The sequence below is a fragment of the Pinus tabuliformis genome, chromosome 8, assembly GCF_031772625.1.
Source record: "Pinus tabuliformis cultivar Carrire ecotype Pingquan chromosome 8, CPIR1, whole genome shotgun sequence".
Lineage (NCBI taxonomy): Eukaryota > Viridiplantae > Streptophyta > Pinopsida > Pinales > Pinaceae > Pinus > Pinus tabuliformis.
Genome location: NC_142294.1, coordinates 1,378,374,262 through 1,378,400,886, shown reverse-complemented (window position 1 = coordinate 1,378,400,886; position 26,625 = coordinate 1,378,374,262). Strand labels below are relative to the sequence as shown.

The 26,625-nt window shown below is 38.1% G+C and overlaps 1 pseudogene; it reads right to left on the bottom strand.

Moving 5' to 3' along the window:
- The window catches only part of LOC149240649 (respiratory burst oxidase homolog protein F-like), a 53,999-nt pseudogene that overhangs the window by 3,965 nt on the left and 23,409 nt on the right, over window positions 1-26,625 (bottom strand).

Genomic DNA, 26,625 nt, shown 5'->3' with positions numbered 1-26,625 from the left:
CATATGCCTGCAACTCTTTCAAAGATACCAACGTTTCAATACCTGGAAGCTCCTCTACATTTTTGCACTGACTAATGTCCAGCACTTGAAGTTTTGGAAGACCAGAAAGCCCTGCTATTTTCCTCGTGTTAGAGCAATTAGTCAATTCCAGTTTTATCGGAGTCTTTGGCAATGTTCCGACCTCCACCAGATGATTACAAAACCTGAGGGAGACATATTTAAGGATGGGGCAGACACCTGTGGCAAATGATACCTATGATAATTTCGTGTTATAAACTTATAAGACTTGTAGCCGAGGCATGCAGTTGTCATTGGGAGATTCTAAATTATTCAATGTTTGGAACCGGCAATTCAATATTCTCAAATCAGTCAACTGAGTCAACAGTCGAATAGTCACCAACAAATGTTTCAATTCACTCCAATTATCGAGCCTCAATTCCTGTAAGATCTTCAAGTGACCAACTGAAAGTGGTATATTGTCCAGTGAAGGGCTCCCTATTTCCAGAACTTATAAATCACCCAAGTCTCCAATTTCATTTGGAAATTCTTTTATGTTTGTACCCCTAAGATCTAATTTTTTTAGGTACTTTTGATATGCTATTTGCGGAGGTAATATTTCAATGTTCTTACAATAGGAAACATCTAAACATTCAAGTGTGTTGATGTTTCCCAGTGTTTCGCTAGAGAACCATGAACATTTAATACCCAAAGCTTTGTGAGTTAGACCAATCCCCGTATGCTCTTCAGCTTCGCACAAACATATGCCTACAACTCTTTCAAAGATACCAACGTTTCAATACCTGGGAGCTCCTCTACATTTTTGCACCGACTAATGTCGATCACTTGAAGTTTTGGAAGACCAGAAAGCCCTGCTATTTTCCTCAAGTTAGAGAAATTAGTCAATTCCAGTTTTATGAGAGTCTTTGGCAATGTTCTGACCTCCACCAGATGATTACAAAACCTGAGGGAGACATATTTAAGGATGGGGCAGACACCTGTGGAAAATGATACCTCTGATAATTTCGTGTTATAAACTTCTAAGACTTGTAGCCGAGGCATGCAGTTGTCATTGGGAGATTCTAAATTATTCAATGTTTGCAACTGGCAATTCAATACTCTCAACTCAGTCAACTGAGTCAACAGTCAAATAGTCACTGGTAAATGTTTCAATTCACTGCAATTCTTGAGCCTCAATTCCTTTAAGACTTTTAAGTGACCAAGTGAAAGTTGTAGACTGTCCAGTGAAGCGCTCCCTATTCCCAGAACTTCTAAATCGCCCAAGTCTCCAATTTCATTTGGAAATTCTTTTATGTTTGTAGCCCTAAGATCTAATTTTTTTAGGTACTTTTGAGATGCTATTTGCGGAGGTAATATTTCAATGTTCTTACAATAGGAAACATCTAAACATTCAAGTGTGCTGATGTTTCCCAGTGTTTCGCTATAGACGGTCAGCTTATAGCACCAACTCAAATCAAGATAATTACGACAAATTAAATTACCAAAAGAACTTGGAAGCAACTGTAGGGAGTGAGACAGACCTATGTATTTCAGGTTTATTAAATTACCGAAAGACTTTGGAAGCACCTGCAAATGAGAAGAGTGAGACAGATCGATGTAATCCAAGTTTATTAAGTACCCAAAGGAATCTCGCAGTGACTTTAGATCTGGGCAACTTGTTAACTCCAATCGTTTCAATGACACCAAATGACAAAATTCATCCAGCAAAGTTTTAAGAGTAATCTTATGGAGGACAATCAGTTCGAGGTGCCTAAGGTGCCCTATTGATTTTGGTAAATTTAAGTTGGTTCATCAATTCTCCATATTCTCCTCTGCCAAAGCTCTCAGCTCTCTCTTTCAATCTTAGTTATCATAGAATCACAATCTTAGTTAACACAAATTCACAGACACATGACATAAACATCCACACATATACACAACACACATTACAAAAAAGCAAATATAGCAATACATGGGTAGGTAGTACATGGGAATATGAATGATAGAGAGTATATTTAAAAAACTTATTTAAAAAACATAAATGTAAATGGCTTTCTTTTTTAAGATACTAATATTTTGGAATCTATTTGTCTCAAACTATGTGTTTACATTTCTTCCATAATAATCGCTAAACGTGAAGCTTATTATATATGCTTTGTCCCTATCCAAAAAGGATGAGTCAATCTGAGACCATCCATTCAAACACAGAACAAAAATGTTTTTTTTTTACAACAATCCCAATCAAGGAAACCATCATGGTTAATTTTATTCAATCCAACCAACAACACTTCCTGAGAATTGAATTATCCACTTTGTAGAACATTATACAATTTCAACTATGTCAAGTCTTTCTTCATTATCATCTTGAAATTACTTATACCTTCAACAAGTCCAGTAAGTAATTTTTCTGTGAGCAGAAGGGGGGCTAAGAAAGGCAGATTGCAAACTCGAAGTCAGTCATCATAGGTTAAATTCATCTTTGATGGAGCATCCAGGCAATGCATAGGCAGGGGAATGTTGAGAAACAAGCTTGATCACATTACGCAGATTTTAGCCAAGATTTTGGAATTCTTATCTAACAATCAAGCTGAGATGGAGGGCATTCAAGGGCAAGCCTTGCCTTCTATAGACCAGCCCTGGGGAAGGGACATTGGAGGTTCAAATATGAACATGGTCACAATGGAGGAACGTTAGGTATGCTTTAAATTCAATATTAATGGAGCATCCAAAGGGTAACCCAAGCCTTGCAAGGGCACGGGAGTGTTTAGAGATAAACATGGTCACATTCCACTTATGTTAGGCAATTTTTTGGATAACAAATCTAAAACAATCAACCAGAGTGAACGATATACAAGGGCAGGGCTTTGGGAAACACTGAGGAAGCTGGACATGGGGTTTAGAGATGTGCATGGTTACATTGGAAGACTGTAAGCCAAGTTTTTCAAAATCAGGGAAAGATGGAAGGCATTGTATTTGGGCATAGCAAGGAAAGGATGCAAAACTCAAAATGGTGAATTTCTATCGGGAATAGAGACTTATTATAACCAATAGCAATGGGAAAATATTTAACTGCAGGTGGGAGGTGGGCAACAAGGTCTCTTCAATACAAGAAGTGAAAAAAGTGTTTTGAATCTCGATGGATGGGAGTTCAGACATGTATAAAGGCCTCCAAATAAGATCACGGATTGATTAAACAACCAGAGAATCTTAACTAAGTCCTTCCGTTATCATTCTCAAGAATCCTTTTACCAATGTATAAGGATAATAAAAAGTTGTGCTATCTAGCTTAAAAGTGAGGTCGTGAAGTCTATTTTAATATAAGAAGAGATACTATCCTCTGGGCTTTTTAGACCATCTATGTAACTGCTTAGTGTATATGGGCAACTATAGTCCTCAATATTGCTGATATTAAAAATTCGGAGAACGTTTTCTCTAAGAAAATTCGTAATAAAATAAAATATTAAAAAAAGTCTGGTACAAAATATCAGAAAGTACTTTACCTGTAGAGACACCACAACTTAGAATACAGACATTGCTAAGAGGAGCCTTCAGATTAATTTTCGGAATTCAAACTCAAGGCCTTATTTCTGCGAATACGAGGACCAGGAAACATTTCAGATCATATGGAATTTTCCCCTACTTATACAGTGCAAATTGTATGAGCAATATATTTTACAATACAATTTCCACTTATCTACAATGCGTATCTATTATTTCCGGTTACAGACAATGGTTAAGGGTGGAAATAAGGACGTGTTTACATCACAGTTTGTCTTACTATCCTGATGAAAAAGCCATGAAGGTGTGAGATGCATACTTTTTTTCATGTCCAGCTATCAAATGGTTGCCTATGAAATTAATCTTGCCTTTTCTTTTACTAAAAAAAATAGGATGTAATAGCCGTCCCTGTAAGTTGTAATACTGTAAACAGCTTGCCTGTGTTAGAAGTTTTCTTTATGGAAATCGAATTTAGTGTTCTTTCTGTGGTTCTAATCTTTGGCTATGGCTCTCAGCTCCTTGGCCAAAATTAGAGGCCCGCAATAAAAGACACCTGTGCAAAGCCAGGACGTTTCCGCGATAAACTGCCGCCTGCAAAATAAATAAAGCAGATATGTTGATTGCGCTTGTAAAGGATTCAAGATACAGATAATACAAGAAAATTGCAAATCTGAAGTACGAACCGCATGACCTTGACAATATTGACAGTATAATTCCCTGCTCTGAATGCACTCAGTGTGCGCTCGTTCCAATATAAAAGCACCAGAACAACAATATACATCCAAGTCTACACGTTCAAATCGCGTAATAAATTAAACCCCGAACATCAAATTCCGAAGCAAATCATCTACGTTTCTTTTCATTTAAGCTAAATTCTCATGCATTTTATAACGAAATTAGATATTCATTTTTCACTTTCAATCTTTCAGCAAATAAATTTTGAACCGTTTTACTTCGAAGTTAGGGATGTAGTTTAGAATTAACAGAGAACAAGATGAAATGTCTGTACATTTTTTTCCCTCCAATCTCGCACGAAGAAAAGGCGAATGGAATGAACAATCAGAAGCAGGTAAATCACGACAAATGCATGATGCGAATACCAGAAAGCGTTGAACCTGGTCAGTTTATCAAGTTGCTGAGGAAGTTTCACTGAACTTCTTCTAAACCAGGAGGTCGCGAGAATGAAGGCAATGGCCATGAGTACGACCATACAAACCCCCGTGATGCCTACTGTGCTTCCTAAGATATCTCCGTAATTCGGCTTTTCACTGCCAAAATATGCTTTAAGATAAAGATTATACGATTCCTCGTCGCAATTTGCAATTCTAATGAAATCGCAGCTTATATGATCCAGGCCGTGAAGCATGACGCCTATAACAATGGCCCCGGCGATGGTCTGCATGAATATTAAAATAAAAAATGTTAATAAAGAACTTCGAAATCCATTTCCTGTTAACTTTACAAGAATTAAAATACCTTGTGGAAATTGATGTTGTCATCAAATGGCACAATGGATCCTAAGATCGTGGAGCGAAGCCATGTTATCGTGTTCCTGCAGACGGGCAACAGTATGAGTGCCATGTTAAGTTTGAGGGTTTCAGCGCTTCCTTTGGCCACACATAGACAGTATCCCGCTAATTTGAAGATGCCTCTGTTCCTGTACTGTATGAATTTCCACGTGAAAAGCCCCAGCATAGTCGCCAGCCATATGACAATAACCCAGGCCCTCTGCCAATTTTCGTCCAATAGATATCTCGCGTTTTGCATTGCTCTCTGTATGGGATTCCTCCTGATTGGAACCGGTAAGATCTGCTGGCTCAAATTTTGACTATAGTTTGCATGCCCTTCCTTTCCATAAGTCAAGCCTTGCAGCAGAGCTTTCAGGGGACTTAGCTGAAAGGTAATGGGAAATTTAAAACGTCGATCAGATTCAACAGAGTTTCATAAGCAAGATTTTAAATTTCTTTTTCAAATTGAGTAGAAATTATAGAAACTAGGTCATCTACGAGATAAAAGAAATTAGATAAATTTGTTTGAAAATCAGATCTGCAAGAAACAAATATGACCTCAATATAGCTCATATGGTCTGGATCCAACTCTTCCATGATTAAATTTGCGTACTCTTCACCTTGTTACATGAGCTTCGTAAGCTTGTTAGCCGATGCACTGAGCATAATAACCTAGGAGATCATTTTCTATTAAATTACTGATTCAAAGATTTTCAGCATGCTTTCCATAAAATTATATACCTTCAATTACTTCTTTTCTTTAAATATTAACATATTTTATTATTATTAACATTTTTCTTAGACTTTTTATTTATATACATGATTATATATGAAGATTATATTGAAATAAATTATTTAACATGCTTATACGTTTTAAATTGAAATATTTTAAAAAAGTATATGCACTATCATACTATGTATATTCTTCAGGGTAAAAAGTGAATATAAGATTTTGTTGGCTTTTAATTTATTTTTAAAATTTAAATTGGACATTAAAATAATTTATTTAACATATGAATGAAATGCTTTTACCATTTCTTTAAAATACCACTAATAAATCAAGATGAGACATTTTTATCACACCTCCTTTATACAGAATTACCATACTTTTAATTAAAACAATCTAAACATATATATTCATTTCTATTTTGTATTATAACAAACATTATTTTTTTATTTATTTAAAAAATAGTCTATTTTTAAAAGGACACATAAATTTTATAAACGGAGTTAAACACATTGTCCTTCTTCTAGAATAATCCTTTCCTTGCAATCAATAATAGAAAACTCGAACAATGAAGACAAGAGCACAGACCGAGAATAAATAGGCGAACAGACCATAGGAAAACGATTGGACTTGGGAAGGATAAGATATAAAAATATGAACATTAAAACATGAATTATGAGAATTTTATTGGTTATGCTATAATTATCAGCTAAAATTAGAGCAAAAACGGCAAAAAGGAATGTTTACTAAGGATAAAATTATATATTATTTTATTGGAAATCTTTTCCTATCAGACCCTTGTCGCCTTTTTTGATGGAGCTGAACGCAACCATTGTTGTGGCTGCGGGGTTGTTATCATTATAAGTGACAGCTTTCACTATTCTTTATTTTGGCATGGCGGTTTTGGCTCAAATTCTCTGGCGGAGGCTAGGGCTCTCTCGAGGTTGCTGGCTTTCTGTGTCTTCTTGGGCATACAGTCTATATCAATGTTTGGAGACTCAAAATTGATCATTGATCTTGTAAATGGTCTGGGTCTTATTAATTGTCCACATCTCCTTGGATGGTTAAGCCCCATCAGCTTCTTTAGGAACTTAATTAACCGGATTACGTTTCAGCGTATTCCTCGTTCCTGGAATGCCCAGGCTGATATCCTCTCAAAGGATGGTCTCAGCATGCAACCTGGTCTGTGCTCATTATCAGTCATGCTTGATGGTAGCTCATTCCTCATTCAGGATTTCAGCATTAATGGAATGTGACCCTCATCCATGCAATGGCCGCAAGTTCTCTATGAATGTGTATTATCATGCAATCTTTTGTTGTTTTTGTTTCTATTGCGATAGAATGTTTTTTTGTATCATCTTCAGATAATACAGGTTATGTATATGTTTCTGTCATAAGTTTTGGATGATCCTGGAAATCTGGCCTTTATTTAGTATCAGCATCTGGGCTTCTCTTGCCCCAAATCTTGTTATGTAATGCAAATCTTTATATTTTCTTAATATAAATCTATGATGTTTTTTTCCTCTGAAAAAAAATAGTTATTGTTTAATATTTGTTTATTTAAAATTTAGTCCAGAAAAATCTGAGTGGAAATCAAATTATCATTAAAATAAATAAAATGTATAAGATCAAGTTATGAAAATTCAATGTATAAGATGAAGTTATGAGAATTCAGTGAAATGAATTAGATAATTATTACAAAATGAAAAGAATTAAGTATTATATATATATATATATATGATAATATTAAAATTTATTTATATTATTAATATTAAAAATAAATTAAACATGATTATTATTAGGGAATGTAATATTAAAGTTCACTAACACGAAAGGGAATTTGAAAAACAATTAAGCATAAATTATTTTTAAGAATACGATCAAACATTATTGAAGTATGAGTAATTATTAAGAAATAAACAAAAAGGTGAAATAGGCATTAGGAGAAAGGGGGGCGTATTAGATATAAAGGTGGTGGAGGTATGGTAGGGACAAGTAGGGAAGGGGAAAGGAACTACGGCTATTATAAAAAGAAGATCAAGGAAATAGAAAAGGTTGGTGGGAAATAAGAAAAATTGGTATTGAAATCAAATTTATGGGGAATATGTTTATTGGACCAAAAAAAATGGATTATGGGTTTTTAAGAGTGGCTTAGTTTATATTTATGTTTATGATTAAATTTGTGGGGATGTTTTTCTAATTTAAAGAGGTTCTCTAATAACATGGGTCAAGTGGAAGGGGAAGACACTAAGATTTCCGTTTTGTGAACGAAAATTAGATGTTTGGTGTTATGGGAGCATTTAATGATGATGATTTTTTATGGAGAACTTTGAAATATTTACCAGAAAACTCTATCATTGTCGTCCATAGTTGTCTTAAGGAAAAAATTACTTCCTCCCTACCTAGGAAACTACAATATTCAAAGAATGAACCAAAGATACACTTTAAACTTAAAGAGTAAGAGGTCTCATCACGAGTCGATTTATCATGATCATAGATGTATAGCTTGCTGACTTTGCCAATACTGCATACCACAATAGGGCAATGACTCAAGATTGTTGCAATCAAAAGACAAGGGGTCTCATCATGATCTAGTTTGTCCAGCAAAGTTATAAATCAGGGAATGACTGTGTCATGAATTGGCTATCAAACCAAGACATTGCTCTTTAAGGATAAAAAGAAAATGAAAGAAAAAAGTGTGGAAATGGATTTTTGTTTGAAAAGTTGTGAATTTCTCTAAGTAGGATACAGGATCATTGCTGGATAATAGATAACCCTGTCGAAGCTATAAACGCTTGTTGGCAGCAGAGGCTCTACCTACGACAAATGAGCATATTTCAAACTGATTTACAAAGAAGACTTTGTTTTTATCTTTATAAACCAAGTAATGACTGATGTAGATACAAGGACTGTCTTGAGGAAGTAAATAATCAAAGTTAACAAAAAGAAGAAACAAAATATCATTGATAGGCAAAAGCATAATGTACTTAGTCTTTCTATAGTAAAGTTTATTTTTCTGGAAAATTTTCTGTTTTGGATGTTTTGAAAATTCAAAAAAACGGCAGAGATAACTGGTTCTTCCAAGTGAATCGCCAATTGTTGTGGCCAGCAATAACTCCCCTTCTTATTTAGTGTTATTTCTAATACTAAATAAGTGGGGACCCTTAGTTAAAAATTTAAAAAATCAAAATAGTACTTAAATTTCCTTTTCAAATAAAATTACCATCATAAGCTTAGGGAACCCCCCTTGGAAAATCTAAAAATCTAAGTTTTATGATAAGGTAAGACAAAATCTTTCCTTAGGAATATCGCATCGCAAAAGGATAACAAGATAACTCCTTACAAGCCGAATTCCAAACGTTGCGAGATCGCGATACGCGATAATGAAATATCGCATCGCATACATCAGGCACAATTTACATTGAAAAACGTTAATTTGCCGATATGCGATGACACCGATCGCAAATCGCATTTCGCAGAAAACAGGTTAACAAAGAATTTCATAAATAACGTTCCTGTGATCTGCGATATTGCGATATTGCGATTTCGCGATAATGCGACAATGCGATAATGCGATAATTCAATGTTACGATTCTGCGAAATTATGATTTTGCGATATTGCGACCTGCGATATTGCGAAGCAAATCGCAAAATCGCTTCATCACAAATCATTCGGGCTCGTTATTCAAGAAAAGTATTTTCCATAAGCTGACACCTGGTTATGTGCTTTAATTCTAATAAATGTGTTAGTTGCCAGTTATTAATGGAATATGGGTTTGTGCTTATCGAAAAATCATCTCACATAAGGTGGTATACTTTATGCCTCTTCAGCATTTAAAACTTTCCCATCACCCTTCCTTGTCATTCATTTTCACTTCACTTGTGAATTGCAGGAACGGAGAACAGAGGACAATAGAAAGCAATACACGGGATAAAATGGGAAAGAAAAACAAAGCTACGAGCTCTGAAGTAAAATAAATGGCACCCTTGTATATAGACACGACCTGTAACAAAGACGCAGGAATTGCTACGTGGGAAGGCATGTATAATCTACCTGAAGAGGAGAATCCAAGAGTAATGGAAGTTGTTGCTACCACGGGCTCAAATAGTTCGTCTGAGGCATCTATCATAGAGCTAGCTTGCTCATTCTTGCATCGGATAGTAGCAAGACCCAAAATTCTCCCATACAAGGACATGGGCAAATGGATACTGGACAGCGTTGATGTCAGAAACAGACAGTTTAAAACTCGGGGTCAAGAGCTTATGAAATCATTATTTTCACCAAATTTGAACTTTATATCTGCTGGAAGGAAAAAGCACAAAAGGCGAAAAACGCATCAAGGAAACCCGGATCGAGAAACGGAGGCAGTTTCTGATGCGTGATTAGTGCCTAGCGCTAATCACGCATCACTGAGAAACATTACTCGAAAAGGAAAGCTGCTAATTTCCCAGTCACCTGCAAGCCCCAAAAATTGCAAGAAAGCAACGATAGAAACAGATTGGAAGCAGAAGGCTCAAGAAAAGGCAGAAGCAATCCAAGGGTTAACCAAGTTGAACTAGGACTATTACTAGGCATACTTGGTAAAACCACATAGCCAGTGGATGACTCTTAAGTGTATCATCAATTCGTCCAAAAAGATGGCGCCAGCTCTTGTCGATTATGTTTTCTCAGCTTAGCTAAAATCGGAAGTCGGTCAGCCGACTCTGCTCAAACAGATGCTGCATGTGTGCGATTTCAAGGACCAAATACAGAAGTAGTTTTAATTTTGTTTTATTTTCCTGAAATGAGGACGGTCATTTAAACCGCATCCTACATTTTTGTAACAATTTATTTTTAGATTTAGTTAGTAGTATTTAAACCCTTCTTATGCATTTAGAGAAGGGTCCTGAAATTTATCAAAAACTTATCCCCAAAACATGCACTTTTGTACCCTCTGAGGAGGTTTTGATGAATGAATGGAACATTATTTATTGATGTTTGCATTTGATAACTGCTACTGATGTTGTACTTTTGTACTCTTAGTGGATATTTGATCAAGAAGAGATAAATTGTTATCCCTTGAATCTCATGAGTAGGACTAGTTATAAATGGTATTTTTATCTCTTAACTATTTCTACCTTGTGTTAGAGTGATTTTCATGTTCAGTTATTTATATATTGATGTATGAATGCTTGAGCTATCATTTGGCACTTTTGTATGGTGATAGCTATTTATTTATGCTTAGTGTATGAATAGCTTACTATGCGATATGTTTTTCACAACTATTTCATCTAACTTTTTATACGAAGTGGTTCATCTTTATTGAATTCTTTTCTCATAATAGTTGAATGATCTTTATTACCAGTTGCTATTTGAAATCATTTTAGATCGCATAAAGGAAATATTACACCCCGGGTTAGTGTAGATTTAGATATTTCTGTTTATTAGAATAAAATTTCCTTATATTTATATTAGAATTAGAGTAGAAGTATTTCATTTAGAAACTGTTAGACCAAAAATATCAATCTTTCTCACACACACACTTATATTGGGAACTTGGTCCCACATCCTAGTTGGACCCGCTATACTAAACGATAAAGAAGCTTCAAACCAAGGTCCGGACCGGGCGGGTATCCCCCTTGTTGTAGACCCTATTTTCAGGGCTTCAACACAACCCTAGTCAAAATCCATGTCATAAAGTCAATAAAGGAGAAATAATAACCAAATTCATGGGACACATATTCCAATATGATTGTTGGGAAAAACATCCTAGTGTGGGTGTTCATTTGGTTTATTATGGCTAAGGAAATTAGCAAAAGAAAAGGAAAAGTCTTTGGAACAGCATGAGGCATTAATTGGCATTTTATTTGTGCAAAATAATGGAACTTAGGAGAAAAGGAAGGTGAAAGGTCACAGGTTTCATGTGAGGAGGAAAATGAAGGAAAATAATGGAAAATTGAAAAAGATAGAGGCCTCATTAAAAGAAGGCTTCTAAGGATTAGTTGGTACATTTTCGTCAATTCAATTTTGTAGCTCTTCTCTCTCATACTCTTGGACACTTAGAGAATTCTTGGAACACTCTATCATTGGATCAAGGTAGGTGAAGGAAGGAAACAGGAAGCAAAGGGAAGTAAAGATCAAGCAATTAAGAGCAAGATCAAATAGTTACAACGGGATCACTTGCAGGTATGTATTTGCATGTGTGATTTCCTTGCTAGATCTAGCATGCATGGTATATGCATGTGTTCTTAGTTCTCTTGTTTTCATTGGCATGGGTTTTTCTAGGTGTGATAGCGTTCTTAAACCTTATCTTTCCATTTTCGGATAGCCATGGTGTGTTGGGTTTTCTTGTATTTGGTTGAGCTAGATTGACGGATGGATTTGAAGATAAGTGGGGTGGTCTTATGATTATTCACAAAGCTTAGGAACCTCAGGATGGGATACACTATAAATCCTAGATGTGAACACCTCAATTGAGCTTAAGAATCCCAAGATGGGGTACATGGTAAAGCTCAGAGGTGAATACCCTTAATTGGTCCTAGGAATCCCTTGACAAGTAATGGTTGGATACATGGACAAGCCTAGAGGGTGGTGACCTTGTAGGACTAGGAATCCCTTGACCAATAATGGAAAGATACACAGTATATCTGAGACTCATTGCGACAAAAAAATTCCTCATTGTTTAGGTGGAGAGATTCATAGGCATCCATGCTTGTTTAGGGCCTAGTGATTCAGTGGGGATCATGCTAAATCTTTGTTGTATTGATGAGGGTTCAGACCTAGGAATCCCTTGGTGGGATATACGATAAAGCCTTAGGAAGCCCTAGTTCTTTTTGTTGTAAGTCCCACATTCATGTTTGGAATATGGCATGGGGGTGATTGGATGAAATAAAGATTTGGTTCAGCCCTTATAGTCAAGTCATTCATGGAAATCCTAGACCTCGTTGGGTTATTCATTCATTAATAAGATCTCCTTCTCCTTGGTATTTCATGTCTAAATGTATTGGTTCATATGTGATTCTTATGGTTTTTATAACCTTGTTATTTATGTTGGTTATGAGTATGTTTTATGATAGACTACATGTATGGCTTTCATCATGTTCTTATTTACAAATGAACGTAAAATTAATATATGACCTAAGAGATGATAATGAAACTATTTTGATAAGGCAAAAATGATTCTTTATGAATCTCATATAAGTATGATACTCCTATGCTCATATTTGTTGTTATGACCTGTAGGTTACATATTTATGACATGCTTGACGAAACGTCTGTCATGGCTAGTAGGGGTTAGATAAAGTACTTGTTCCAGTCATTGCATTAGTAGCCTTATTCCATTGTTATTTACCATTTATGAAGCTTTCATGAACTTTTTGGCAGTGACCTGAGACCTATCCCTAAAGAAGTGGCTTAGCATTTGGGGTAGCTGGCTCAAAACTATATGAGAAAGTCCAAATTTGTTGGAATGCCTTGTTGTGGGAGTGAATAGAAGGACTCATTGACATGCATGGCTTGTCATGGGAGCGGGTGAGTGCCCAGATCAAGGTAATTTCAAGTTGTCTCGTCGATTGGTCACCTAGAAGGGTTGGTTGGCTCCTGAAGATTTTGTAGCACGTGTGGAAGGTCAAAATGGATTATCTTTTCAGATCCACTTCCTTAAATGTGCATGGGGAGTTGAATCGCATCATAGTAGCCTCTCATCACATGTTTACCATAGTGAATTAGTTAACTTGGGTAAATGTGGGAGGAGGGTGTTACAAAGTGGTATGATAGCATGGTTCACCCCTTAGACTGGATGGGTGGTGTGTTTGTCATGCATACATATTAGTATCATATGTGTTCCTTATGATTATGGTTTATGTGCTTATTGTGTATGCAAGGTAGTGGTCATGGTTACAGATGTGTCACTTTGTGAAAGTGTTGTTGTTGGATGATCTGAATTTATACAGGAATGCAACAAATTATAGAAATAACCATAACTGCGGAGATGGAGTAGAAATAATACTTCATTTCATTAATGTAAAATATTGAAATATGCTTACAAACAGGATGGAAATAAATCAGCTAGGGTGATGGTAGCTTATCTCTGAGAAGAGATGTGGCGGTTACATGCCTCTGAACTATGTTACAATGAGGGAATGTTGTGCTCCAAAGCATTGTTTCCCACAGCCTTGGTAATGGTGTAAGGACCATATTGGAGTGGTTTGAGCTTTTGATGGGCTCTTGTAAGGTGTTCTTTCTGCAGATGCAACCTGACTTTGTCGCCCACTTGAAACTTGTGTGGCACCCGATGTTGATCATGTGATTGCTTGTACTTGGCATTTTCCATAATGGAGTGGCGATAGATCGACCCATTGGGTAGAAGTGCTCCGAACGTCATATCTGACAAATGCTTGAGTGGACTGTGAAACAGTACCTCTGTGTGTTATGTAAAGATGTCCCTATCTTCTCTCATGACCATATCCACCTACTTCTGCTGCATGGAGGAACCCTTCTTGGTGGCCATCGATGTGGCTACGATCTTCCCCTTACTTTGAGAGTGAGCTAGAAAGAAAATAAACTTCCCAGTCTAGGAGATGATCTTACTGCATTTCTTATCAGTGACCAAAGAAGTAGTAGTAGGCGGGGCTACCTCTGGTATCATGTATAATGTATTGCACAAAGAAATAATAATAGTGCGAGGCCTTGACTCATACACATCATGTCGCTTCCACAAGTATGGCTAGCCTAATAATACATCACAAACATCAAGGGGTGCAACATCACACAATACCTCATCTGTGAAGGGCTTGATGCTGTAGGGAAAGTGGTACTTCTGGCGGACTCAGAGGTCTCACAGTTGGTGGAGCCACTCAATGTTATATAGCTACGGGTGTGGTGTGGTTTGTAGGCCCAACTGCTTCACAACCTCTATTGAAATGAGGCTCTTTTGGCTCCCACTGTCAAAAATGAATTGCAGCGGTGAACCCTTCACCCACATCTCTGAGTGGAAAAGACGCTTCCCCTCCTCTAGAAGTTCATGATGATTCTTCTAGACCTTGGCAGTGGCAACAGTGGCACGGGGCTCTGCATCAATGATTTTCTTCCCTTTTTCATTCCCCTTGTCGGGTTCTGACTTCGGGTTAGAACATGCATCTGATTTTGAAGCCTTCAACTTGGCCACCAATGATTGCTTGGTCCGGCACTCACTTGTGTTATGAGTGGGGCTCTTATGGAACTCACACCACTTTCTATGTACTTATTTGACTTTGTGGTGTTTTTCTTTTCTTGCGGCTTCGACAGGTTTTCTTGGGTCATCCCGCCTTGGCTTTGTCCTTTTTTCTTCAGTTTCACAAATTCAAAGTCTCACTTCTTTTGTTTAAACTTCTGCTCAACCTTGATAGCATATCAGTATGCCATCTTGAGTGAGGAGATGTTCAAGAACTCCATCTCTTCCTAGATGTACCTGTGTAAGAAGTCACAGTGTTTGAGTACCAAATGCATCTCAGAATCCTTGATACCCAACTTTGCGCAAAGGGTATAAAAAATATTTGTGAACTTCGGCACATCTTGGTCCCTTCCTTGCTGCAACGTGGTCCACTTTATGTATTTATCCTCATATCTTTTGACAGGGTAGTACTGCTCCTTGATGGCATCCCAGAAGGAATTCCAGGTGGGTGTGGCTGAAAATAGTGAGCCTGTACACAGTAGGTTTCCCACTAGTCCTTGACATGTGGGGCTTCTTTGAGAAGAGTGAAAGTAATCTTTTCCCAATTGGAAAAATCATGAAAAGAAAAATACCCTTCTAGCATATTTAACAATTTATCTATGACATCTACATCTATCTGACCCTCGAATATGGGGATTTCAAAGTTAACTTGTTCCTTGAAGGGTGTGGCATTTCCAGAGTAGCTGCTGGAAGTAGATATGTCACCCTTGGGTAGTCGCTAAAGCATCTGGGAAAAGTTGTCCATCATCACGTTCCTTTTTCGTTCGAGGGCCTCTTCGAGCAAGATTTTGATAGGATCTCATACCCCCTCATCTTTCATTTCATCCGCCATGGTTGGCCATTAGGATTTGCGAGGTTGGTCTTGCAAAGGTTCGACCAGTTCAAGCCCTAACTCCTTATATCCCAACCTCATTGGGGACATGCAAAGAAAAACAGAGAAAGAGAAGACCCCTATGATACCACTGATTCAGATTTATAAAGGAACACAACAAATTACAGAAATAACCATAACTATAGAGGTGCAACAAAAATAATACTTCATTTCATTAACGTAAAATAATGAAATATGCTTACAAATAGAAATGGAGATAAGCCAGCTAGGGTGATGGTAGCTTATCTCTGAGAAGAGATGTGGTGGCTACATGCCTTTGAACTGTGTTACAATGAGGCTTGAAGGCCTATTTATTGTTGAGAAGCAATGAAAAACCCTAAACATCCAAAAACCTAACCCTAGGATATGAAACGCAAAACTATGGGCCTCATTTGTGTAAATTGGTACAACAACTTCCCAAGGTCGTAACTTTGGCATACGATCTTTGTTTGACAATACAACACCTCGCTAGAAATATATATCCGAGGACTACAACTTTTGAGTGAGCATCCCGAGGTCATAACTTTGGCATAGGATCTTCGTTTGACACACACAATACCTCGTTAGAAATATCTATCAGAGGACTACAACTTTTGAGTGAGAAACATGGTCTGTGACCCATGTTGCTCCCGATTTTCCCAAAAAAACGTTGTTTAGGGCCTCAAAATGGCTCCGGAAGTTTTGGACCTGAAAAAATACTAAAATAGTAAATAGTGCTACAATTAAGGAAACTGAAAAACTGAAAGAGATAGTTATGGGGGTCCAAGTGGGATAGGTGGGTGGCCACCAATATCCACCTAGATCATTGGATGTGGTCATCATGAGTTTATGTCGGTTATGCATGGTAGTCCTTATAGGTTGTTATACATACCTTCACATGGTGATAGTGTCGTCCATGATGTCATGGTATATGGTTGGTAGGGTCATGCATTGATAACTAGATAATGGTTTAAACGATGTTCATATACTGCTATGATTACGTTTATAAATGTATTTTTCTAATTTGGTTGATCTTGCAGATGATATATCCTCCCCGGAACTATATTATGTTATGTTTTGGTTTGAGATGATATGGTATACTTGAAGGAAGAAGATCAAAGATTACTAGAAATATCGTAGACTACAGTTCACGAGACTCTCTGTGTGGATCAAATGAGTAGAATGGTGCTGGAAACTCTTTTGACTTAGCAAACACATTGAGAATTTTGAAGGTAGAAATAAGAAGTTGCAAGGAAGATAATTACAGAATCATGTAGGCACAAGAGAAGCAAGAAAAAGTCAATGTAGTAATACTTCAGAGTTTGTCAGAATTACAGAGATAGGGACTGCTTCAGATCAACCGTGGGTAGGAGGACAAGACTAATGGGTTATATAGTAGTATATCTCATGGTGGGCATAGATCGGATAATGATGACACAAATAGAGATGGCAAGCTCTTAGATACTCTGAATAGGAGAGGTTATCGACACATGTTCTATTCTAGTTCTAGTTCTGATAGGCACTATGATCGTCATTATTGTCATCCTTACAAGGGGAGTGATGTGAGATATTTTCTAGATGAGTTAAATAAAGTCAATCCACCTACCGTTGATACAAATTTGAAGAATTTGGAGGATGCACATAGATGGTTGTTTGGGCTAAAGAAATTCTTTGAGCTTCATGAGTACACGGATAATATGAAGGCGATAATAACTATCTTCAACATCAAAGGGAAAGCAGACATCTGGTTGGAAAATGTGAAGCATGTCAGATTCATTAGGATAGAAGAGTCGAGTTGGCATGAATTTAAGATACTTTTCAGGAATAAGTACCTTTTAGAAAAGTACTACAGCAACAAATAACGAATTATATGAGCTAAAGATGTGGTTGATAACAGATGAGTAGTATACAACAAATTTTCTGGAGTTATTGAGGTATGTAATATATATTAAAGACGAGAAGGCCAAAGTTTATATATTTTTTAGTGTATTTCCATTAGCATTTAGATATCAAATTGAGTATGATGAGTCTCAGTCACTTGAGGAATCTATTGGGAAATTGAAGCATTTTTATGAGTGGTCAAACTGTAATACATAATTGTAGCAGGTTGGAAAGGGAAAGATAAAGCTAAAGGTAAGTGGTAGTTGAAAAGAAAGAGGCCTTGTGATGCAGGTGAGAAAGAAAATGTTGCACCTTATAAGAAGTTCAATGTAGTTAGATAGGGACATGGGTCACATCCTAGGGGGTAGCAAAATAAAGTGATGGTATGGGACCGTTGTAGTGTTGGATATCTAGCAAGGAACATCTCAAGAGAGATTGTCTACAGTATGATGGTGGTAGGCCTCGTGTCTACAATTCATAGGAGGTGCAAACTATTGGGGGGGTTGGGAATATTATTCCTCGTATCTATGAAACTTTGGATAACAAGCAAGGGAATCACTAGGAAACGTTTATCAAGATGGATAGTAAGATTTGTGATCAAGTCATTTCTATTTTGATTGACCCTCGATCTAAATATAGTTATGTTAGTCTTGACCTGGTGGATAAGTTTGGTTTGAATAAAGAAGTGCATATGTTAGGGTAGTTGGCTACAAGTACAAAGAAGAGAGTGCATCACTAGGTAAGATCTTACACATTCAAGTTGAATGGATGCCTACCTTAGCACATTTGAATGTATTACTGTAGGGATCATATAGTATGCTTTTGTACATGGATTTTTTATATCATCATAGTAATAAGGTGGATTGTTGTGAAAAATCTATTGAGTGCTTGTATGACACTAGGGAAAAAAGGATCTTGCAAGGTAAGAAGAAGGAAACCTTAGTTAGAATGGTGACAGTTATGTAGGAAAAGTGCATTCATAGAAAAGGTTGTGTGCTATTTGCAGTGCACATTTCTAGTAATAAAGATAGTGATTTTTAGGATGCATAGGTATTGAGCAGGTACCCTATCTTACAAGAATTTCAGGATGTGTTTCCAAGAAAAAAAAAATTAGAGTTACCACCTCACAGAGAAGTGGACTTCTCTATTGAGTTGGTACCAGGGGCAACACTAGCATCAAAGGAACGTTACAGGATGAGCACACTAGAGTTAGTAGAGTTGAAGTTGTAGTAGAAGGTAATGCTTTACAAGGGATACATTAGGCTAAGTGTATCGCCTTGGGGTGCACCAGTGTTTTTTGTGAAGAAGAAGGATGGTACTCTTAGGTTATGCAATGATTATATGGAGTTGAACAAGGTGGCCATCAAGAATAGGTATTCATTACTAAATATTGATGACTTGTTTGATCAATTGATGGGAGAAATAGTGTTCTCAAAGATCGATCTAAGACCCAAATATCATCATGTATGCATCGAGGAAGAGGACATATATAAGACAACTTTCCAGACCAAGTGTGGGCATTATGAGTTTGTTGTAGTTCCATTTGGTTTGAATAGTGCTCTAGCTACCTTTATGTGCTTGATGAATAATGTGTTGCATCCTTATCTGGACAAGTTTGTTATTGTATTCATTGATGACATTTTGATATATTCTAAAAATGAGGAAGAGAATTCTGAACGCTTAGTAGTAGTATTGAGATTGTTGACAGAGCATCAATTGTATGCTAAGATCATTAAATGGAGTTTATTTCATATAGAGGTATATTACTTGGGACATGTTATTTCTAAGGAAGGCATCGTGGTGGATCCGGAAAAGATAAGGGCTATTATTGAGTGGGCAACTCCTAGAAATGAGGAGAGGTAAGATCATTTATGGGGCTAGCATGTTATTATAGGAGGTTCATTAGGAACTTCTCTCACATTGCATATCCTATTATCTCATTGTAGATGTAAGGTAATAAATTTGAATGGATAGAGGAATGTGTAGTGAGTTTTGAGAAATACTTGAAGCAGTTGTTGACAAATGATCCAATGTTAAAGATTGTATATACAAATAAAGATTTTTTGTGTATACACATGCTTGCAAGAGAGTACTTAGTGGAGTCCTTATGCAGGAAGGATAGGTAGTGTGCTGTGAGTCATGAAAACTAAAAGATCATGAGAAAAAATATCTGACCCGTGATCTCAAGTTGGCAGTCATCATCCATGAATTAAATATGTGGAAGCACTATCTTCTTGGCAGGAGGTTCCTATTGATGAGCAATCATAGCAAATTGAAATACTTGTTTGACCAAACAAATATGAATGCAAGGAAAGCTAGATGGTTGGCCATGAAAAGTGAGTTTGACTTTGAGATCAGGTAGATCAAGGGGAAAGAGAACAGGATGCTCTTAGCAGGAGGATAAAAGTGAATCAAGTAGTATTTATGAGCTCCTATGGGACATACTTATAGGATCGAATCAGGCAAGGTAGCAACATGGCGGATACATGGAGCTTATGCATAGGTTACAATAGGGTACATGTGAGAAATATGTGGACTATCATCATATGGTAGATGGTTTGATCATATTTAGGGACCTGATATATTGAGGAAATTTCCTGCTACTCTATATTCAGGTCACCTAGGATATCATAAAACATTGACAGTAGTGAATAATTTTTATCATTAACCAATTTTGAAGAAGGTCGTGGCAGAGTTTGTGGATATATGTTTGGACCGTCAGTAGGTGAAAGAAGAGTGTAAGAATCCAGGTGGATTACTACAACTAATTCGGATTATAAAATGGAAATGGGAGGTCATTTCCATGGATTCCATTATATGTTTTGTGAGGAAATATAAACAACATGATTCTGGCATGGTTGTGGTGGATAGGTTGATGAAGGTAAGTGCACTTCATTATAGTTAATTCTAATTATTCAAATAATTATGTAACACAGGTCTTTATGAGAGATGTAGTGTGGTTGCATGATGTTCCAAGGAAGTTTGTGTCATACATGGATGCTAAGTTTACTTCCAAGTTTTGGAAGGAGTTGTTTGTCGGTTTGGAGACATAGTTGTCCTTTAGCATAGCCTATCATCCACAGACATATGGATTACATGTCGAGGATGTATGTGATGCATCAGTAGAGGTGATGTGAGGCATAACTTCCATTGGTTGATTTCTCCTATAATAATGGTTATCAAGAGTCACTAAGGATGATTTTTTTTGTAGCACTCTATGGGAAGAATTGTAATACTCTCATCAATTCGAATGATCCAGTGAACATGTTGTTGATAAGACCAGACATGTTGGCATATATGGAACAGGAAATGAAGGTAATCAAGAAGAATCTGAAGGTAACAGAAGACACACAGAAAAGTTATCCATATTGGAACAACTTGTTTGAGTTTCAGGTTGGGGAACATGTGTACTTGTGCATCAAGCCCAAGAAGAGATCCTTGAGGACTGGATCATGTGTCAAGTTCACACCTTGGTTTTTTTGGACCTTTCAATATTATTAAAAGGATTGTACCAGTAGCCTATTGACTTGCACTACCTCTGATAGTGAAATTCCATGATGTTTTCCATGTGTCATTGCTTAAGAAATATCTTAAAGATGTTGAACATATGATTGACTAGTCTATATTGTAGGTGGATCTAGATGGAGAATTCCAGGTAGAACCAAAGTGTATATTGCAAAGAAATATGCTCATGCTTTGGAACTGAGAAATCGAGCAGGCTAAAGTGCAGTGGAAGCACTTTGGGCCGAATGAAGCTACATGGAGATGGCATATTAGATGCGGTCTATGTGTCCTTCTTTATTTGCTAGTTGTATGAATGTTTTTGGTATATGTACATACGTATATCGATGTAAATACCTCCATGAGTTGTGTTATAAATCTCCAATAAGTAGTATGGATGTCATGTCGTTATGGTTCACATATTATTATGTTATCATGTTTGTTGTTTTGTTTTGGTTTGGTTTTCAACAGGTTGATCATTGTAAATGCTTCAATGAGCTAAGTTATAAAGCCCCATGGGTAGCATGTTTTTCTTCTCAATAGTATTATTGGTTGTAGGTGTCATTGAACATCGAGGATGATGTTCCCCCAAGGCGGATGGTTCTGTAACAACCCTAGTGAAAATCTATGTAATAAATTTAATGAATGAAAATTAATAAATAGGGCCATGAGAAATGTATTCCAAGATGAATGTTGGGAAAAAAATCCTAGTGTGGGTGTTCATTTGATTTATTATGGCTAAGGAAAAGGCAAAGGCTTTGGAAAGGCATGAGGCATTAACTAGCATTTTATTTATGAAAATAATGCAAATTAGGAGAAAAGGAAGGTGAAAGGCCACAGGTTGCATGTGGGGATTAAAATGAAGGAAAGTAATTGAAAAAAAATAAAAAAATAGAGGCCACATTACCAAAAGGGCATTTGAGGATCAGTTGGTAATTTTTTGTCAGTTAAGTTATGGAGCTCTCTCTCTACTCTCTCTCTCACACTCTTGGATAGTTAGAGAATTATTTGAGCACTCTCAGATTGGATTAAGAGAAGTGGAGGAAGGCTAAAGAAAGAAAAGGAAATAAAAGATCAAGCAAGGAATGGCAGGATCAAGAAGCTACAATGGGATCACTTGAAGGTATTAATTTTCATGTGCGATTTCCTTGCTAGATTTGGCACGCATGGCACATGCATGTGTGTTCTTGGTTCTCTTTTTGTCATTGGCATGTGTTTTATTAGGTGTGACACTGTTCTTTAGCCTTTCCTTATGATGATCCTCATCATTAGCTAATTATATGGGCCTTAATTCACCTACTAGCTTAGTCAAATCAACTGTTCTCACAACTTATTACATGTTTTGATTATATTTTGTTTAATGGGATGAGTTAAAGTGAGATATTATGCCTAGTGGACTAATATGCATTAAATGCAGGTTTGGAAGCGAAAATCAAGGAATTTTGGCAAGACTAAGGTTTGAAACTCGAATGGGACAAGGGAGAGAGATTGTTGGAGGTAAATCCTCCTCATTTACTCCTGCTCCACTTGAATATTCCTCCATTAACCACACCAGCTCAAAGTGCAAGTAGCCAAGTCATGAAGATCAAAATGTAGTCGAGCAAGTGATAGACAAAGAGTTAGTTTATCTTGAGTTTGGGAGACGAGCCTCCCTATATTTAAGGAAGTCACTAGAGACTTCAATTTTATAAGTAGAGAGGCCTAGAGCCTCATTAGGATTCGAATTTATGTTGTAAAAACACTAGTTATTTTTGAGCTCCAGACTTGTGGAAGACATTGATGTAATTTTATGTTTTGATAAGGAAAATGAGTTTTTTCTTGGTCCATCACTGAGTTAACTCCGACGGATGAAGCTCTTGGGTTAGGGCCCAACCTTAGCAACAAAGGTTCCTCTTCTTGTATTTGTATTCTTGGCTTAGTTTCATAGATTCATGGTTAAATTGTCTCTAGAAGTATTTCATTGCAGGTATTGTGGATTTGATTAGTTATTTATTAGTTTCCTTCCGTTTGTGCTTTACTTCAGTAGTAGGTTAGAAGGGATAAAAGGAGCATCACAAAGCTATTAGTAGGTGTCTTGGCCTCAACTCTTCCCTCAGGGATCATGATTTGATGATCCGGATTTAAATAGGAACGCAACAAATTACAGAGATAACCATATACACAAAGATGCAGTGGGAATAATACTTCATTTCATTAATGGAAAATACTGAAATATGCTTACAACCAGAAATAGAAATAAACCAGCTAGGGCAATGGTAGCTTATCTCTGAGAAGAGATGTGATGGCTACATGCCTCTGAACTGTTCTAAAAACTGGGTTACAATGAGGCTCGAAGGCCTATTTATTGTTGAGAAACAATGGAAAACCCTTAACATTCCGAAATCTAACCCTAGAAGACGAAACGCCAAATTGTGGGCCCCGTTTGGGTAAATTGGTACATCAATTTCCCTGGGTCGTAACTTTGGCATACGATCTCCGTTTGACGCGTACGATAGCTCGTTAGAAAGATCTATCCGAGTACTACCAGTTTGGGAGGCAACATCGGTCCATGGACCCTTGTTGGCCCAGAATCCCAAAAAAACGTCGTTTAGGGCCTCAAAATGGCTCCGGAAGTTCAGGACCCGAAAAACTGCTAAAAATAGTAAGTTGTGCTACAATTAAGGAAACTGAAAAGACTGAGAAGGACAATGGTGGGGGTCCAGGTGGACTTGGCAGGTGGCCACCAATATCCACCTAGATCATTCCTCCCCCCTTAGGAAGCAATGGTCCCCATTGCGTTGAGCTCCTCCATGAGATGAGGAAACTTCTGCTGAACTTGTTCCCTGGTGAGCCACTTGCCCTGCTGAAGGAGTTGGCCTGCTTTGACAACTCGATACAGTTGGATATTCTGTTGGCGAGTGTTCTTGATCTGTGTGTCTATGATCTGATCAGTTGCAGCTTGTTCCATGCAATCTGGATTTAATTCTATGGGTTTGAGCTGTTCTGCAATGTCAGATGTGTCTAGCAATGGTGGAAAGTATGGCCGAAGGCGATCCACATTGAACACTAGGTGCAGGCCAAGGAATGGGGGAATGCTGAGCTCAAATGCATTGTCTCCCATAGCCTTAGTAATGGTGTAAGTACCATATCGGAGTGGTCTCAATTTCCGATAGGCTCCAGTAAGGTATTCCTTTGCAAATGCAACCAGACTTTGTCGCCTACCTGAAACTTGTGTGGCACCCGGTGTTGATCATGTCGCTGCTTGTACTTGGCATTTGATTTCTCAAGAATGTCATGGACCTGCTGGTGAATATGTTGGATGCGCTCAATGAAGCTGGTGGCCTTATCTGTTTCGGACTGGACATGAGCTGAATTTATGTGAGTAGCTGCAAAGGGCATGGCCACATCAACGGGGCATAGTGGCTGGAATCCCAAACCCACCTGAAAAGGGCTATGGCCAGTGGTGCTGTGAAGAGCTCGGTTGTAGCTGTGCTGAACATAGGGGAGGCTCTTGTCCCATGTCCGTGGATGCTTTGAGTTATACATGCGCAGAATGTGCACAATCATCCTGTTGACAACCTCTGTCTGGCCATCAGTTTGAGGATGGAAGGTTGTGGACTTCGTGAGTTTGGTGTCCAGCATTGACCAGAGATTGGACCAAAATGTGCTGAGAAACCGACTGTCCCGATCTGAGATGATATACTGTGGGATCCCAAAGTGCACCCACACTCGTTCAAAGAAGAGTTTAGCAGTGGCTTCTGTTGTGATATTCTTCTTGCAGGCCATCATAATGGCCATCTTCGAGAACCTGTCGACGACCACAAAAACACAGTCATTTCCATGCTTAGTGGAAGGAAGGCCTGACATGTAATCCATGGAGATGGATTCCCAAGGTCGACTAGGGGTAGGCAACGGGGTATAGAGGTCGTGCTTCTTAATGGTCGGTTTGGCAATGGCACAGGCAGTACATGATCGGATGTACTTCCCAACATCCTGTCGAAGATTCGGCCAATAGAAATAATTTTGTAGTACTGCCACTGTTTTCTCGACCCCGAAATGCCCAGCAGCCCGACTATAGTGTGATTCCCAAATCATCTTGGCACGCTCGGTTGAAGGAACACAAAGGTGACCGAGGTGGCATAATAGGGCGTCCTGGAGGTGAAAATCTGCATCCTGCCGACCCTCCAAAAGTGTCTGGTATGTGTGACCGAATTCTGGGTCGCTTTTGTAGAGAAGTGGCCAATCAGAAGTCTCGTGCCCACAAGAGTTGAGCACGGTGGTTAGCGCCATGATCGGTGGCCAACTGAGGCAATCTGCAACATTATTGGTGATGCCCTTTTTATACTTGATATTTAAGTGAAACTGTTGCAGATATGTAGACCACTTCTGATGGCGATCATTCTGCAATTTCCCTTGGGTCTGTATGAACTGCAGAGGTCAGTGGTCTGTGTGGATGACCGTTTCCTTCCCCAAAATGTAATGCTTCCATTGTCGGCAGGCCTGTACAATGGAATACATCTCTTTATCATAAGTGGGGTACTTCCGGACTGTGTCTGAAAGTGTTTCACTGTGATATGCCACTGGATGTCCATGTTGAGTAAGGACTGCCCCAATAGCATAGTCAGAGGTATCTATCTCGACCTCAAATTGTTGTTGTAAATCTGGTAACGCGAGCACTGGTGCCGTGCAGAGGCGATCCTTCAACTCCCTGAATGCCTTCTGTTTAGATTCAGACCAAAAGAATTTTGCTTTCGCCCCGCCCTTGGTGACTTGACTCAAGGGCCAAGAAATATGAGAAAACCCCAACACAAACCTGCGGTAGAAGTTGGCAAGACCTAGGAAGCTGTGGAGATCTGTTAGAGTGGTTGGAGAGGGCCAATCCTGAATGACTTAGATCTTGGCTGGATCGACATGCACCCCCTGTTCATCATGTTAGAAAATTATATATTACGGAGCAATGGAACACATAAAATATTGCAGAAATATAAACACAGAAAACGCACAAAACAAGAGAGACACAGATATACGTGGTTCACCCAGTTTGGGCTACGTCCACCCCGAACAGCCAGTCCTTCCTTTCTATTATCCAGCAAAATGATGAGATACAACCTACAGCAAAACCGCTGTAATATCCTCTGTTTTCTCTCACAGTCTCACCTCTATGTTTCTCGCTCACCGAATACACACATATATCACAGCCTCAAATACAATGCCATCATATAAAGAGAGGGGTTGCCTTCTAGGGCAAAAAACCCTAAACTAAACATAAGTTCTACCGTCAGATCATCCACCTAATGAACGGCCCAGATTGACTAGAAATTACTATACTTTTACAAGGCAATTTTACAGCTGTTTTTAGCTTCGGGGGCACTGCCCCCGAAACCCCCCGCCACGGGGGGGCTCCATAAAGTCGCTGCGCCCCCCCCCTGGACCCCCCACGACAGCGATCATTTTACGGGCGGCGTTGCCGCCCCATTTTGAACTGGGGTCCAA